Source organism: Lolium rigidum, chromosome 5 (genome assembly GCF_022539505.1).
Source record: "Lolium rigidum isolate FL_2022 chromosome 5, APGP_CSIRO_Lrig_0.1, whole genome shotgun sequence".
NCBI lineage: Eukaryota > Viridiplantae > Streptophyta > Magnoliopsida > Poales > Poaceae > Lolium > Lolium rigidum.
Window position 1 is genome coordinate 247,970,693 of NC_061512.1, and position 19,223 is coordinate 247,989,915.

The following is a 19,223-nucleotide window of genomic DNA, read 5'->3' on the forward strand; positions in this document are numbered from 1 at the left end:
CACCTTAAAAGGCTCCAGCGAGCATGAGACAAGGCTGCATCGCTAGAAAGTCCGTGCGATGCAAAGATTCTTTCTCCCGTGAGCAACCAAACACGCAATTTTCTTCTCCCCCATGCGAGAAAACGCATTGTTGGCAACTAAACACGCTCCTAAGAGATGAGGGATCTACAAGAGTCATATTCGGACTGTCTTGCAACCTGAAGATAAAAGACAACGATATTTAAATTTATGTTTCAAACATCTTAGTTAGGTAATCTTTGCAGGGTTAAGAGTGACTGAAGTCTCAGGTATTCTGATATGCCTAATTTTATATCGGCATTTAGCAATTTAAAAGTAAGAGAATACCTCATAACTAGAATTTATTGAAAGAGTCTCAAGATTCGGCACACGGAAAGAAGATTGTAAATAGCATAACTAATGGCACCAGTATGGTCCAACTTCAGGTTCTTCACTTTGAGCGACACTTCAAGTGAGAGTTGCACTTGATTACCTGCAAGACAAAATCTGGAGATATTTGGAGCCTTTTCTCCATCACTTTAAGGAACCAGCATTCAAGCACTTCCAGGAAGCTGAGCCGCTGGAGCAGGTAAGGTATGTCTAGGCAAATTATGTCATGACAATACATAAGCTTCAATTCTTCCAAAGCAACGGAACTGGACAGATCACAGAAGGCACCCTAACCTATCCTCCTTAATGCGTACAGTGTACTTCACACCGATGCAGAATTTTCAGGTTTCTCAAACCAAGGTCATATTTGGGACATAAGCTGCAGTTGGCATGGCAAAGATACCAAACCGATTCTTGACATCTGTCAGACAGAAGTCTGCATGGGAACTTAAACGTTGCATCATTCGCCGATAGTGTAAGGTCGAGTTCTTCAATCCCTGGTGTAACAACGACCCTAGGCCAACTTCTGAGATTATGATATGATTTTGGAGCATAAGGAGAATGATATTCAAGCCTGAATTTCGTCAAGCCGGTGCCCGAGTGGTTTGTCAGAACACGGTCAATATTGTTGTTGTTGTCCGTTATTATAACTTTTGATCCCACTCTAAGAGCAGGTTGAAACTGGTTCTTGTAGCGCATAAACAGCTCGTGAAATAGTTTTGTTTTGGTAAGTTAGCTGCACTGCTTGTTTCAGAATTCAGAGTCCTAGAAAGTCCAAAGACCAGCAAATCCGATTACGAGGCTTCTCCTTGGGCTCCTTTTAGTTTGAAAGAGAAGAGATTCTCGTTGGCTCATCTGTTCGCTTGGGCCGCTCGAACAGATAAAAAGCATCCCGAACGAGCGATCTGCCATGAACTTGCGAGTTGCGACCTGTGCGTTCAGGAAATTCCTATACAGCGCCTAGCGGCGACGCGTATTAACGCACGCATGCGTGGGAGACTAAATTGGGCGGCTGCCCATGTACATGTGGCTGGGGTTTCCCATTTTAGGACCTTTCTTTTCGGTTTTTCGTTTTTCTGCCATTTTTCGTTTTCTTTTTTTTTTATTTCAAATTCGAGAAAATTTTCCTCAGATTCAAAATTTGTTAAAAAATAATTTTTACTCAGATTCGAATTTTGTTCAAAATCAAATTTTGCTCAGATTCGAAATTTTATCAAAATAACTTTTTGCTCAGATTTGGAATTTGAATTTTTGCTCAGATTCGAAATTTGTTCAAAATAATAGATTAGATTCAGAATTTTAATTTTTGCTTAGATTTGAAATTTGTTCAAAATATTTTTTTGCTTAGATTCAAAAATTTGAAATTCTGCTCAGATTCAAAATTTGTTCACAATAATTTTTTGCTCACATTCGAAATTTAATTTTTTTTCTTAGATTTGGACGATAAAAAAAAATGGTTGTGCATGGTGGAGCAGCTATGAAAATAGTTCCGAAGAAAACATTCCAGCGTGCAACAACTACGTGAACAAAATGGGCCAAGTCCAACTAAAAGAAGCATGTGTGCGATGTATATAAACCCACGCTCACGAGCGATGGGCAGACGCTCCCGTGAGTTCAGGGGGTTGAACCTATTTATCGCCCGCGTGCATGTAGGAATACCCTCTGCACGCACAAGGGGTGGTCATCGGGCCGCGGCCCATAACGCCTTTTGTTGCCATTTCCTGCTTTGTGTTCGTTGGTTTTCCCAGTTTTCTGGTTTTGGTTTTTTCGCTTTTTTGTCTTTTTTTTCCTTCCTCTTGAGATTGACTTTTAAACTTTTTAAATACAAACATATTTTTGTTGAGAATTTTTTTAAAAAGTTTTATTAGTGAACAAAAAGTTATGAACACAACCTTTTTTAGCACACTTATTTCTTTAACAAATTTTGTTTTTTTTTAAATTGAACATCTTTCTGTAAAACAATTTTCGAATCAGAACTTTTCTTGCTAAAAAACCTGAAGTATTTCAAACTATATTTTTTCCAAAAAAATAAAAACAAAATAAAATAGAAGAGGCTTTAGCTGGGTCGCCCCATGAGGAAAGCGCACGTGGAGCTCTACATGCGTGCTGGATAAACTCCAGCACTGTAGCGATGTATAGGGGCGTCCATTCAGGGCACCCCACACCCCTACCAAGTGGTCCGCAAAACAAGAGGTGAGTTCATTTTTTTCTCATGACTTTATTGTTTCTTCTCTATATATGTTTCCGTTTCAAAATTAATATATTGTAACAATTGTATTTTACACTTTTAATTTGAATATATTTAAAAAGTTAATTATTTTTATATTTTTCAAATATATAAATTTAAATTTGAATACTTTTTATATTAAACAATTTTCAAAATTAAAGATTTTTAAATTACGAATACTTTTAAAATTTGAATATTTTTTGATCTTACCATTTTTTGAATCTTAGAAGAAAAAGAAACATAAGGGAAAAAATAAAAAAAGAAAGATTGAAAAAATCATAAAAATGCTACAATGCCTAACTGGGCCGGCCAGTACCGCATGTAGGGGTGAGCGGCGCGGGCTACACACCGACCTAGTCGGCATGTAGGAGCAATGATAAAGGCAACCACACCTATACCACACTCGTTGCGCGTACTAAGAAGGGATCATCTCAAGGACAATACGGTGAGTCTGCCCACTCTTTCATTCCCTCACTTACCATTCGATCACCTTGTTAGGTAGTCTAGTTTGTCTTTTTTTTTTTGTTAATTTTCATTTAATTTATTTCAAATTTTAAATCTGAACATTTTTAGAATCCGAAAAAATTCAGAATGTGAACATTTTCTAAAATTGAACAAATTTCAAAATTAATCAGTTTTTGAATCTAAATAATTTTTGAATCTGATTGAGCTTCTAAACCGAGCATAGTTTGAATATGAGCAATGTCCGAATATGAACAAATTTTAAATCTAAATAAATTTCAAAAATGAACAAAAAAGGAGAACCCTACAAAAAAATCCATAAAAAAAACCGAGAACCCTACAAAAAACCAGGAAAAAATCTCGTAAAACGTTTTAGAAAAAATCGCAGAAAGGAAAAATATCAAAAAACGATACATTGCTGGGCGGACAACTTGCGAAATCATGTGGGTGTGCACCAATATGTATTGGGGCACTAGGCGTGCACTAGATTTTCCCCTTAAAACCACGTAATATAGCTCTGCCTAGGCATAGAAAACCGAACGACTGAACCCCAAAAATCGAAACGTTTGTCTTCGGTTACTAGATCGGTCTTGGGAAAGAGATGACCGCTATATTTTGGTCGCTAATTATTTTATGTTTTGGGTGGGCCCATTGACTTATTATTTTATGTTGTCCTTTCCTTTTCCTTTTGTGTTCTTTCTTTTGTCTTTTTTCGTGTTTTTTGAAATCTTACTATTTCAAACCAAACATTTTTGCATCCAAACATTTTCAAATCTAAACAATTTTGAAAAACTGATTACTTTCAAAGTATGACATTTTTTAATCTAAACAATGTTCATAAGTACTTCAAATTTTTTCTTTTAACACAATCAAAACATTTTTCACATACAAAAACATTTTCAAAATTTTACATTATTTGAGTCAGCTACATTTTTTAATTTCAACATTTTTTTAATAATATGCATATTTTTCAAAATTGAACATTTTATTTTAAAAAAAAAATAAAAATGAATATGTTTCAAATCTGAACAATTTTAAAATTCAAAATATTTTCCGATTCTTAGCTTTATCGAATTAAAAAAGAAATAAGAAAAAAAAGAAACAAAAGAAAATGGAAGAAGAAAAAGGCCAGCGGGCCTAACTAGGCTAGGTCCCTAAGAGCATCTCCAGCCGTTGGGACTCCCCAGGCCGAAATCCGGTGCTATTTTGCGCCGGATGGATGTATTTTTTTTTTTGGCCTGGGGAGGCCCATTTTCCCAAGGGTGAGCCCATGGTCGCCTGCTGACGCTCACCCACCGCGCACATAGCGATGGTGCAGTCGCTCGGAAGGGGAACCGTCGAAGTGGCCTCGACGCATTGAACCGCCGTAAATGGTCCGCGAAGTGGTCTGGGGAGCCCAAACGCCTCGTCAGGAACCGTCGCAGTGGCCTCGACGCGAGAACCGCCGTAATGGAGCACGAACTCCGCGGAAGAGCAACCACCGCTCTCTTCATCGATAGACCTACATATACGGTTTCCGGCCGCCGACGCCATTCAGCTCTTTTCTCCTCACCATCCTCTGTCAGCATGAGCAATCTTTCTTTGCCATCGGACACCGACAGCGAGAGGAAATCGCCTGGATGGCGCCATTGGTGGGACCAAGCTGCAACGTGTGCCAGCGACGATTCCCCGCCGCCGGGCAGCGAGGAGGAATGGGATGCCGACGAGGAGGAGGACGAAGATGCCGAGGAGCAGGCCGAGGAAGAGGCTGAGGAGGAGGAGGAGGAGGAGGAGGCTGAGGACGCGGCGGCCCGGGCGAAGGCGCATGCGGACGCGAAGGCGAAGGCGCAGCCGACGAGCACCTTCGACGACGAGGAGGACACAACTTCTCCCGACACGTCGAAGGACACCGACTCTTTGGAGGAGGTGACGAGCCGGAAGCGTCACCGTGAGGATGATGAGACGGAGCCATCTAGGAAGAAGTAGTTTAAGTTTGTTTCAAAGTTTTAATATATATTTTTTATGTTTTTCCGAAGTTTTATATTTAATTTGTCTATGTTGCACCACTTAGTTTGTTCAGCTTTCGTTCGATGAGGGTATTGCCGTAGAACAACAAATTTCTACTAAAAATTCCCCCCAAAGGCGCGCGTGCCGTATCTCGGGAAGACGATGCGACGAGGACGACGATCGGCCTTTGTCGCCGACAAATCGGGGCCACCAGACGTACAATTCCCGTGATTTTCTCTCGTCCGGATTCCCCGAGCGCTCCCCGGGGGCCCGGGGTTGACACGGGTTTGCCGGATGGATGAAAGGAAAATCTGGGCGAAAATGAGGATCCGGGGGCACGACTGAACCGTTCGTTCATCCGGATGAAAAAAAAGCATCCTGGGGCCTTTCCGGGGAGACGGCTGGAGATGCTCTAACTCCCCCAGGCGTGTGCGTATAGGGTTCAGCTCCATGAGAAGCTCCACCATTTTCTTCATTTATTTTTTCAGACCGCACCTTGTACTGCTGGGGTGATATAGGCAGTAAACACGTCAAAATCTTCGTGAACAAGCTGTATGGGACTAAATAATGAGAATTACATCCAAATCAGTTCGCAATGAATAGTAGCTTAAACATGACTATATTATATGAGGAATGGAACTCGTCTTAGCATAGAACAATAATTTAGCATACAAGGAACAAAATCACACCACATTTGGACACAACATATGGGGTAAGAAACATAATTCAATCTACATGCATAAAAAGAAATTTACGGGAAACAAATCGTAGGTACCAAGGAACAAATCACGTGTCTAATATGAATGAGTATAAATGGAATATAATTTTGGCTTCCATCAAAACAAATCATAACTACGAGAGGAACAAAAATATGGAAAACGTGGAAAAAATTAAAACTCGTGGAACAAAACATGGGTAGAAGAGAAAAAATATTATGAGAAGCATAATTTAAACACACATTTTGAAAATCACAATTATGGTCGGAACAAAAATTTACTCTACCCAGAAATGGAGGCTTGTCACCCTCGAAACAAAATCAGATCATATGGAACAGAAACTAAGTCGTGAATAAACATGATTTAGAAAGGTTAAAAGAAAACACAAAGGAAAATAGGAAAAAAAATCAGAAAAACATAACAACAAAAACACACAAAAAATATTTAAATTCGCGGTCAAATAACTTAGCCTACGTGAGGAGGTATCTCGAATCTTAGTTACCACTCACCACTAGTATAGATTATGAAGTAAAATTTAATGGTATAAGGATTTATTTCAGTTACAAACCCACTTGCAACCGAAAAAATCTCAGTTGCAACTCTACCTCTCACTCATAGGTGCAACAATTATGAAGCGAATCCAATATTTTCGAATTTACTTGAGCGCTAAGTTAGCTGAGAATCAGCAACTAAGAAAAAATGTGAGCAAGAAGAAAAAAAAAGGAAAAGAAAAGCCAACCGGAAAGGTTGAACTGCAAATCGAATGGGCCAGCCCACTAACTCGCGGATGTTATGGAGCAGTTTTGAAATTATGTTGTTTTTTTCATATTCTTCGCAGCCCATGGCCCATGCTATCATGTGGGCTGATTAATTGTTCACGGTCCGCTTCCGGTCTGACAATAGAAGCACCAAGTGCCCAGTTGGCTGTTGCGCAGTGGGTCGATCCCACAGCACCACGCGCCAGCGTCATCTGCGACAACGCAAACGAGCACGTTTCCGTCGACTACTTATATACTTGTATGCAGCTACTTAAACACGTACAAAATCTGCAAATGAAGCCTTTTGCACTGTTATTTCATAGACGTAACGATTTTTTAAAAAGGAAAACCTCTCCAATCTATGCATCAATTGATATATAAAGTCATTTAAATAACACATTATTCAAAGTTCTACAAGAACAAAGTTCAATGAATCAAGGATTATTACAACTCATGGATCGAATAGCGTGGAGACATGGATAAGCTATTAAAAATATGTAATATAACACGCCGCACCTATGTATCAACGTGCGATCAAGCCACCAACCTTATTGGCTAAATATATATCATGTGCTATTGTTGCGAAACGATTGCGTACAATATCCATGTCTTGACCCACTTTCGACGACTGAAAATAGAACCACATATAGATCCAATGATCACCCGTCTATCCTACATAAATGATGTGAAGGTTGCTTTGTAAAATATAAGATCATTTTGGACTCGCCAAGTGATCCATAGTAGGGCACATACACCCACTCTAACGTGAGATTTTCCTTTCTTTTCCATCCCATTCACCAATTACCAAATTTGTTGGTGGATAATATTAAAATCCATATGTACAATCTGCCATAGTATCCTAGCAAACAAATATGTGATAAATAAATGGTGTACGGTTTCATCTTGATAAAAAAAATAAGATTTGGTACAACCATACCAATTTTGTTTCAGCAAGTTATGTTTTGTAAGCATTTCCTTTCCATATAGAAACTACAAAAAAGCTTATATTAAATGAAATTTTGATCTTCCATATGTACTTGGGAAGGAAGCATGTGTGATCGTTGACCATATCTGGTTACATAGATCTAATTGTAAATTTACAGGTTGTCGTTAGATTCTATTTAGAAATATCCTCATGAGTGGAGAGATGGACATGCATTGGTAAGTGCAACCATCTATCTCGTTTATTTCACATACATGTCCTTGTAATTTTTTTTGGAGGAATTGTGGACATAACATCTCGAGAGAATGGTTTCAAGAAGAATTACAACTTCCTCTAAAATAGGTTGATCAAGCATGGAAGCAATTTGAGTCAATGATCATTTTTGAAACGAAGGATGAGACTCCCGGTCTCTGCATCGAAAAGATGCATGCAAACTGTTTTATTAATTAATTCAACAAAGGACGGATAAAGGGCATACATAAAAAACGTGAAGCCTCTAGGCAACAAGACCTATAGACTTGACAATGGGTGAAGATCATGTTAACATGGAATGATGCATGGAAAACAACAAAATTATTCCACCAGCTAGATGAGAGCGCTCATTCGATTTAGCAGACTCTTAGAGAGCACCTTATGAACGTGCTACACATATTGTCACGACCATCGAACCGATGAGAAATCTTCAAGGTCAAGATCAGCAACAACTTCGTTGATCCTGTTGTTGACGCCACCATGGCGCGAGACCGCACCTCCTCCTTGCGCGTGCACCTCAGCATGCGTCCTCCGTCGAGACCCGGTGGAGCCATGCCACCGAGACCCAGGGAGAAGAGCACCGTGTGTCACCATCATTCGATCTGGGAGACCTAGATCTTAGGTTTCCTTCAGAGAAGCCCATGCGAGGAGATAAAGGCTGCAACAAAGATGCAATTACCAAGGTATGGACGAGAATGCGCAGCCATCGTCCGCCACGACAATCTCTAGCATGGGCAGCCCAACCGCAATTTTTGGTCATGGGATTTTAAAAGTTGTCCCAATAGCAGGATCAGGCCTATGTAGCCCGTAAAAGCGAATCAGGGAGGCATCCTAGCCTATAGGTCTGCTGTTCTTCCGGGCTTTTTGGCCGGGCCTAGTTTTTGTGTGTCAGGCTTTTCTTGATTCGACCCGAAACCTGGCCTAGCCCGATAGATGCCAAGGTATACCCACGACCTTCTCGGGTTTCACCTGTAGCCACGCCTCCCCAAACCCGTAGCTGGCTAGATCGCCACCAACCACTAAATCGGTGCCGCCACCATCACCAGAGTTGCTACGCCATGACCACCTCCAGAGATTCGCAACACTACGCTGCCAAAACCCGCTGCCAACCTACCACCGCTAGATTAAGGGGGGTTGTCACCCATGGAGAAAGGCCATCCGCCGCCGTCCGATGCTGATGGGGATGGTGGCAACTAGGGTTAGGTGGAGGGGGTTGGAGGGAGTAGACCTCCTGATATGCCATGGGTCACCCCCCACGTCCCTAAAGTTATTATTATGCTGTTTGTTCCTACCTTAGTGAAGATTTTAGAATAAACATTAAGCAAATAAATGGCTTATATTGCTGTATTTATATTGCATTTTCTTTTTTGGTAGTAAAATATCGTCCCTTAGTTAATACTATGAGAAAAGTGCAACGTACTTGTCGCTTCAAATAGCTACGACCCGCTCCTTTACTAATCAAGGCCGTATTAAGAAACAAACTCTGCTGTAGCCATGCAAAAGGCTACAACTACAGAGTAAAGTTAATGAAGAAGTGCCAAAATGGCCGAACCAAAGCCCCTGCAGGACAAAAAAATCCGGGGCATGACTGACAGGATAACCAAACCTTGTCGTGCATGTCTCTCCTCTCCTGCAAGAGATGGGTGGCGTGCCATGCCCCCCGTACAATCACCAACCCAACACCGTACTGTTGGCAACTATACACACGGCATGTACCACTGCAACTTCGCTCCACTACTTGTGTCACTACGCGCCACCAACGACAGGAGCTGCAGTGCAGTTGCAGGTTCCGGAGAGAGACACAACGAGCCTACGACATGCATGCATAATCATGGCAGTGGCTGCCGCTACGCTCCGACTCTACTGCGCGCGGCCAAGCCACGATTTTCAAAGGAGCAATCGAGTACATTTCGCCAGACGCCGGGTTGCCAGGCGCAGGCCGCAGGGCTTCGCGATTTCCCGACGCGCTCCCGCCGCTGTTTGTTCGCCTCGACTGCGTGAGCGCAGAGCAGAGATCGCCAGAATCCCCGCAGAGCAGCTCAGCCGTCACCTCCGCCTCCGAGCCATGGCACTCCCTCTCCGGCGCCGGGCTGGAAGGGGTCCATGGAGGAGACGGGCATCGTCGTCCTTCTTCTCCCCTGGCTTCGGCTCCCATTAATGGCAACGGCTCAAAGTGTCTCGACGCACACCGGGCACTGTCAGCTTACGAAAGGCGCCGGCGACCACGGTGCCTTCGGTGGTGGCTGCTGCGGCGGCGCTAGATCCAGATGCTGTCGCTGCAGCTGCTCCGCGCGGTGCGGCCTGGTTCGGGAGCGGTGAAGGGGCGATCGTGTCCATGTCGGGGAAGACGCGGGGGCTCCGGTGGCCGGAGATGGGTGGGGGCGGCGGAATCGGGAGCGGGGGGTGGATCGGAAGCGGGAAAGAGGCGAGTTGAAACTTTCTTCGCGCCAAGAGGGGAAATGGATGGAGGCCGGCCTCGCATAGCCTCTTCGACCCGGGAACTTGGAGGTCGCGCGGCGCCAATTGGGGCGGCCCGAGTTTTTTTTTGGAAATAGGGGTCCGATGCAGGATCTGAACGGTCCGTTTTTTACCCTCCAAACCGGAAATCGACGGTTATTATGCGGATGGGGGATCTGCTAGAGATGCTCTAAGGTATCTTCAATGGGACGAGGTATTTTGGACACAATTTATGTCTGTTTGCATTGGGTATGAACACAAAAAATAGTCACATGTTCGCATGCGTCTATCCCTCCTCCAGCGGCAGAGACGTATTTTTTTACCGCAAGGGCCCTACCATGTATTATTAGAGACAAGAGAGAATTTTTTTTTGGGTTGCCACCATTGCCCAACACATGGGCCTGCTCTGCATTAAAGGAGAAGAGAGAGGGCCAGCCAGGCAAAAATGGACGCGTGGACGCATCCGCACAGACGCATTCCTGCTGCATATTTGGTCCACGTTTCCGTCAGAACAGACGTTGTGGACATTTTGCGTCTAGCCGCTGCACGTTTTTTGTCCCCGCATACGCAAACAGACGTGTCACCCCGTTGGAGATACCCTTAGGGCATCTCCAGTCGCACCCCCAAAGCGTCCCCCAAAGCGATCCGGATCGAGCGTTTAGGAGACGTGTTTTCTTCGTGCCGCGTTTGGGGGGCGTCGCTGCCCAGTCGGGTTCCCCAAATGCGCGCCCCAAAATTGTCCGTGTGTCAATGACGCGTCGGCCCGCCACTTCCCACCTCGCTTCTCGCTCCGTCCGGCGTCCCCGGAGCGTCCCCTATGGAGCGGGGACGGGCTCGGGACGCCGGACAACATAAAGGGCCACGCCGGACGGAAAGAGCCTTCAGGGCGTGCCACTGGGGATGAAACAATGTCCGGCGTGTCCCAAAAACCTTTGGGGACGCTTTGGGGGACTCGTCTGGAGATGCTCTTGAGACTTAGAGCATCTTTAGCCGTGTCCCTCAAAGCGACCCCAAAGGTATTTGGGACGCGCCGAACAATTTTTCGTTTCCAGCCGCGCGCCCCAAAGCCTCCTTCCGTCTGTCACAGCCTAATACGGTGTTCGGCGCCCGAGCCCGTCCCCGTTCCACAGGGGGTGTTCCGGGCACGCAGAACACAACGAAAAGCAAGGCGAGGAGTGGCAGGCCTGACGCATCAGTGGCACATTCAAGTTTAACCTAACCACCGCCTACCTCGCCATGGAAGTTATTGGCGTGCAGCGAAGGTGCAGTTTCCGCAGATGCGCAGCAATGCGTCTAGTCGCGCCTAGCTCTCGGTGCCAGCATTAATGAGCGCCACCGCTCCCTCGCCTACCCTGCCTTCCTCCGGCCTATAAAAAGGGGCGCACTCGCATCGTCCTTCACACACAAACCCTAGCGCCTTTCTCCCCAACCCTAGGCACCACCATATAAAGAGTCAAGGGCCTTTCCATGGATGGAGGGCGTGGCCCAGGTTGGGGTCGTGGCCATGGACGCGGCCGTGGTGGAGCAGCAAGGGCTAGACGGTTGTCGTCACTTGCGACATCTTCGTCTTTCGAGGGGCGTGGTAGTTCGAGTTAATCGTCGTCCTCAATGGTGACTCACTCGGCATCCAGAGGCTGCCGGATAAGTTCGTTGAGTTCGTCGACGTCACCGTCAACGAGCCGGCCACGCTGCACCTGCGGGAGGCTGGTCGCGGATTCTGCTGGTGGCTGATGTCTATGGGAGCTTCTATTCTTGTAGACAATGTTGGGCCTCCAAGAGCAGAGGTTTGTAGAACAGCAGCAAGTTTCCCTTAAGTGGATCACCCAAGGTTTATCGATCTCAGGGAGGAAGATGTCAAAGATATCCCTCTCAAGCAACCCTGCAACCACAAAGCAAGAAGTCTCTTGTGTCCCCAACACGCCTAATACACTTGTCAGATGTATAGGTGCACTAGTTCGGCAAAGAGATAGTGAAATACAAGTAGTATGGATGTATATGAGTGGTAATAGCAATCTGAATAAAATATGGCAGCGAGTAAACATGCAACAGAACAGTAGATAAACGGAGATTCGATGTTTGGAAACAAGGCCTAGGGATCATACTTTCACTAGTGGACACTCTCAACATTGATCGCATAATAAATAACTCTTTCCCTTATGTGCTACATACACTCTTTTGTTGGATGATGAACACATTGCGTAGGATTACACGAACCCTCAATGCCGGAGTTAACAAGCTCCACAATTCAATGTTCATATTTAAATAACCTTAGAGCATAATAGATCATTGCAAGATAAACCAAGAACTAACATAGTGCACACACTCGTCCACATTACACTATGAAGGAGGAATAGATCACATCAATACTATCATAATGATAATTAACTCCACAATCTACAAGAGATCATGATCATAGCCTACGACAAGAACCACACGGTGCACACACTAGTCACCTTTACACCAAGTAGGAGGAATAGACTACTTTAATAACATCACATGAGTAGCACATAAACTAGTAGCGATACAAAGCTCATCATATGGATCTCAATCATGCAAAGCAATTCACGAGATCATTGTATTGGAGTACGAGAGAGAGATTAACCACATAGCTACGGTAGAGCCCTCAGCCCCGGGGGTGAATTACTCCCTCCCCATCATGGAGGCAGCGATGGCGGTGAAGATGGCGGTGGAGACGGCGGTGGAGATGGCTCCGGGGCAATTCCCCGCCCGGCAGGGTGCCGGAACGAGAGTTCTGTCCCCCGAATTGGAGTTTCGCGATGGCGGCGGCGCCCCGGAGTCTTTTTGGAGTTTCGTCCGGAGTTACGGTGTTTTTAGGTCGAAAGGGATTTTATAGGCGAAGAGGCGGCGCAGGGGGCACACAGGGGCTCCCCACCACGAGCCGGCGCGGGCCCGAGGCCAGGCCGCGCCGCCCTATGGTGTGGTGGCCCTCTGGCCCCTCTCCGACTCTTCTTCGGTGTTCGGAGCCTTCCGGGAAAAATAGGAGGTTTGGTCTTCGTTTCGTCGAATTCCGAGAATATTGCCCGAACAGCCTTTCTGGAACCAAAAACAGCAGAAAACAGGAACTGGCACTGTGGCATCTCGTCAATAGGTTAGTTCCGAAAAACGCATAAAAATGATATAAAGTGTGAACAAAACATGTTGGTATTGTCATAAAACAAGCATGGAACATCGGAATTATAGATACGTTGGAGACGTATCAACATCCCCAAGCTTAGTTCCTACTCGTCCTCGAGTAGGTAAACGATAAAAGATAATTTCTGAGGTGACATGCTACCAACATAATCTTAATCATACTATCGTAAAGCATATGAGATGAATGCAGCGATTCAAAACAATATTAATGCAATGAGTAAACAATTGAATCATATAGCAAAGACTTTTCATGAATAGTACTTTCAAGACAAGTATCAATAAGTCTTGCATAAGAGTTACTCATAAAGCAATAAATTCAAAGTAAAGACATTGAAGCAACACAATGGAAGATTAAGTTTCAGCAGTTGCTTTCAACTTGTAACATGTATATCTCATGGATAATTGTCATTGCAAAGCAATATAACAAGTATAATATGCAAGTATGTAAATTATATCAAAGCATATGAGTTATGTAAATTATATCTTACAAGTTGCAAGCCTCATGCATAGTATACTAATAGTGCCCGCACCTTGTCCTAATTAGCTTGGACTACCGGATCATCGCAATACACATGTTTTAACCAAGTGTCACAATGGGGTACCTCCATGCCGCTCTGTACAAAGGTCTAAGGAGAAAGCTCGCATTTTGGATTTCTCGCTTTTGATTATTCTCAACTTAGACATCCATACCGGGACAACATGAACAACAGATAATGGACTCCTCTTTAATGCATAAGCATGTGGCAACAATTATTATTCTCATATGAGATTGAGGATATATGTCCAAAACTGAAACTTCCACCATGAATCATGGCTTTAGTTAGCGGCCCAATGTTATTCTCTAACAATATGCATGCTCCAACCATTAAGATGGTAGATCTCTCTTACTTCAGACAAGACGGACATGCATAGCAACTCACATGATATTCAACAAAGAATAGTTGATGGCGTCCCCAGAAACATGGTTATCGCACAACAAGCAACTTAATAAGAGATAAAGTGCATAAGTTCATATTCAATACCACAATAGTTTTTAAGCTATTTGTCCCATGAGCTATATATTGCAAAGGTAGAGGATAGAAATTTAAAAGTAGCACTTCAAGCAATTTACTTTGGAATGGCGGAGAAATACCATGTAGTAGGTAGGTATGGTGGACACAAATGGCATAGTGGTTGGCTCAAGGATTTTGGATGCATGAGAAGTACTCCCTCTCGATACAAGGCTTAGGCTAGCAAGGTTGTTTGAAGCAAACACAAGCATAAACTAGTACATCAAAACTTACATAAAAGACATATTACAAGCATTATAAGACTATACATTGTCTTCCCTGTTGTTCAAACACCTCACTAGAAAATATCTAGACTCTAGAGAAACCACTCATGCAAACTAAATTTTAACAAGCTCTATGTATTTCTTCACTAATAGGTGCAAAGTATATGATGCAAGAGCTTAAACATGAGCACAACGAGTTGCCAAGTATCGGGTTATTCAAGACATCATACCAGTTACTACACGTAGCATTCTCCGTTTCCAACCATATAACAATTAACGAAGCAATTTCATCCTTCGCCATGAAAATTAAAAGCTAAGAACACATGTGTTCATACGAACCAGCGGAGCGTGTCTCTCTCCCACACAAGCATTTATTCAAACAAAAACAAAAACAAGAAACATACAGACGCTCCAAGTAAAGTACATAAGATGTGACAAAATAAAAATATAGTTTCAAGAGAAGGAACCTGATAATTTGTCGATGAAGAAGGGGATGCCTTGGGCATCCCCAAGCTTAGATGCTTGAGTCTTCTTGAAATATGCAGGGATGAACCACCGGGGCATCTCCAAGCTTAGAGCTTTCACTCTCCTTGATCATAGTATATCATCCTCCTCTCTTGACCCTTGAAAACTTCCTCCACACCAAACTCGAAACAAACTCATTAGAGGGTTAGTGCATAATTAAAAATTCACATGTTCAGAGGTGACACAATCCTTCTTAACACTTCTGGACATTGCTCAAAGCTACTGGAAGGTAATGGAACAAAGAAATCCACCCAACACAGCGAAAGAAGCAATGCGAAATAAAAGGCAGAATCTGTCAAAACAGAACAGTCCGTAAAGACGAATTTTAAAAGGGCACCAGACTTGCTCAAATGAAAATGCTCAAATTGAATGAAAGTTGCGTACATATCTGGGGATCACTCACGTAAATTGGCTTAATTTTCTGAGTTACCTACAGAGAATTAGACCCAGATTCGTGACAGCAAAGAAATCTGTTTCTGCGCAGTAATCCAAATCTAGTATCAACCTTTCTATCAAAGACTTTACTTGGCACAACAATGCAATAAAATAAGATAAGGAGAGGTTGCTACAGTAGTAAACAACTTCCAAGACACAAATATAAAACAAAGTACTGTAGCAAAATAACTCATGGGTTATCTCCCAAGAAGTTCTTTCTTTATAGCCATTAAGATGGGCTCAGCAGTTTTAATGTTACGCTCGCAGGAAATAGTATTTGGAGCAAAAAGAGAGCATCAAGAAGCAAATCCAAAACACATTTAAGTCTAACATGCTTCCTATGAAGAGGAGTCTTGTACACAAATGAATTCATGAAGAACAAAGTGACAAGCATAAGAGGATAAAACACGAGTAACTTCAAGATTCTCGACATAAAGAGGGGAAACTTAATATTATTGAAATGCATATAACCATATTTCCCTCTCTTATAATAACTTTCAGTAGCATCATTGATGAAATCTACAATATACCCATCACTTAAAACATTCTTATCATGATTCATATGCATAGAAGTATCATTAAATTTGGCATAAGAAGAGTTATTCTCATTAATAGTAATTGGAGTAAGATTATTATCAAGAATTTGAACATGGTAAACAAATTGCATATTAAGGGAATTGTTTTTGGTAATCCAATCATGACTATGACAAGTTTCATAAGGATAGTTAGAACCTATATCATAGCATTCTTTATAATAATCATCGGAGATCGGGGGCACGGTGTCATCATAGGAAATAGAATAGTTATCTTTCACGATCGGTTTATCTGTGTCCACACCATCATTGTTATTAGAAGGAGATGTATCAAGAACATAATGACCAGTAGCTAAAGGATTTTCAAACACCTCTTCCCCAAGCTTAGAGCTTTCTATATCATTATGGGAGGAAGCATGGATAGCATCGACACTATGGCAATTATTATCATCATTTTCAGAATTAGTTTCCCGAGAGATTTGTAATATCAAAAGTAGTGTGCTCATTCAAATCATGATCGCTAATATATGTAAAGGGCATAGGAAGATCATCGTATTCAGATTCATTATCATAATAATCATTAGAAGCAACATACTTACGGTTACCTAGCGTTATCTCATTCACGCGGGGATACGCCGTTACCTCTTTATTTTTATTCTCCTTCTTCTTCTTCTTCTTCTTCTTCTTCTTCTTCTTTTTCTTCTTCGTTCCCTTCTTCTTCTTCTTCTCTTCCTTCTCCTCGTTCCCTTCTTTAGGAGGAAGAGGCTCGAAGGGTGGCTTGTCCGCATAACCTGATTTATTTTCAGAAACAATAGAAGAAACTTGGGAGGATCCCTCCTTTTCATTAATTAGTTGAAAACACACAGCGGTCTGATACGTCTCCAGCGTATCGATAATTTCTTGTGTTCCATGCCACATTATTGATGTTATCTACATGTTTTATGCACACTTTATATCATATTCGTGCATTTTCTGGAACTAACCTATTAACAAGATGCCGAAGTGCCGATTCTTTGTTTCTAGCTGTTTTTGGTTTCAGAAATCCTAGTAAAGAAATATTCTCGGAATTGGACGAAATAAAAGCCCAGAGGCCTATTTTCTCACGAAGCTTCCAGAAGACCGAAGACAAGACGAAGAGGGGCCACGGGGTGGCCAAACCCTAGGGCGGCGCGGCCCCCCCCCTTGGCCGCGCGGCCCTGTGGTGTGGGCCCCCCGTGCCGCCTCTCGACTTGCCCTTCCGCCTACAAATAGCCTCCGTGACGAAACCCCCCGTACCGAGAGCCACGATACGGAAAACATTCCGAGACGCCGTCGCCGCCGATCCCATCTCGGGGGATCCGGGAGATCGCCTCCGGCACCCTGCCGGAGAGGGGATTCATCTCCCGGAGGACTCTACGCCGCCATGGTCGCCTCCGGAGTGATGAGTGAGTAGTCTACCCACTGGACTATGGGTCCATAGCGGTAGCTAGATGGTTGTCTTCTCCCCATTGTGCTATCATTGTCGGATCTTGTGAGCTGCCTATCATGATCAAGATCATCTATATGTAATTCTATATGTTGCGTTTGTTGGGATCCGATGAATAGAGAATACTTGTTATGTTGATTATCAAAGTTATGCTTATGTGTTGTTTATGATCTTGCATGCTCTCCGTTACTAGTAGATGCTGCTGGCCAAGTAGATGCTTGTAACTCCAAGAGGGAGTACTTATGCTCGATAGTGGGTTCATGCTGCATTGACACTGGGACGATGACAGAAAGTTCTAAGGTTGTGTTGTCTTTGTTGCCACTAGGGATAAAACATTGATGTTATGTCTAAGGATGTAGTTGTTGATTACATTACGCACCATACTTAATGCAATTGTACAGTTGCTTGCAACTTAATGCTGGAGGGGTTCGGATGATAACTCTGAAGGTGGACTTTTTAGGCATAGATGCGGTTGGATGGCGGTCTATGTACTTTGTCGTAATGCCCAATTAAATCTCACTATACTCATCATGATATGTATGTGCATTGTCATGCTCTCTTTATTTGTCAATTGCCCAAGCTGTAATTTGTTCACCCAACATGCTTGTTCGTCTTATGGGAGAGACACCTCTAGTGAGCTGTGGACCCGGTCCAATTCTCTTTCTTGAAATACAATCTCTTGCAATACTTGTTCTACTTGTTTTCTACGCAAACAATCATCTTCCACACAATACGGTTAATCCTTTGTTACAGCAAGCCGGTGAGATTGACAACCTCAACTGTTTCGTTGGGGCAAAGTAGTTTGGTTGTGTTGTGCGGGTTCCACGTTGGCGCCGGAATCCCGGTGTTGCGCCGCACTACATCCCGCCGCCATCAACCTTCAACGTGCTTCTTGGCTCCTCCTGGTTCGATAAACCTTGGTTTCTTTACGAGGGAAAACTTGCTGCTGTGTGCATCATACCTTCCTCTTGGGGTTGCCCAACGAACGTGTGAAATACACGCCATCAAGCTCTTTTTACGGCGCCGTTGTCGGGAGGATCAAGACACTGTCGCAAGGGAGTCTCCACTTCTCAATCTCTTTACTTTGTTTTTGTCTTGCTTTATTTTATTTACTACTTTGTTTGCTGCACTAAATCAAAATACAAAAAAATTAGTTGCTAGATTTACTTTATTTGCTATCTTGTTTGCTATATCGAAAACACAAAAAATTAGTTTACTTGCATTTACTTTATCTAGTTTGCTTTATTTACTGTTGCTAAAATGGCCAACGCTGAAAATACTAAGTTGTGTGACTTCACAACCACAAATAATAATGATTTCTTATGCACACCTATTGCTCCACCTGCTACTACAGCAGAATTCTTTGAAATTAAACCTGCTTTACTTGAATCTTGTTATGAATAATCAATTTTACGAGATTAGTTCGATGATCTTCTTGCCCATCTTAATAATTTTGTTGAACTATGCGAAATGCAAAAATATAAAGATGTAGATGGTGATATTATTAAACTAAAATTGTTCCCTTTCTCATTAAGAGGAAGAGCTAAAGATTGGTTGCTATCTCTGCGCTAAGAATAGTATTGATTCATGGACTAAATGCAAGGATGCTTTTATTGGTAGATATTATCCCCTTGCTAAAATTATATCTTTG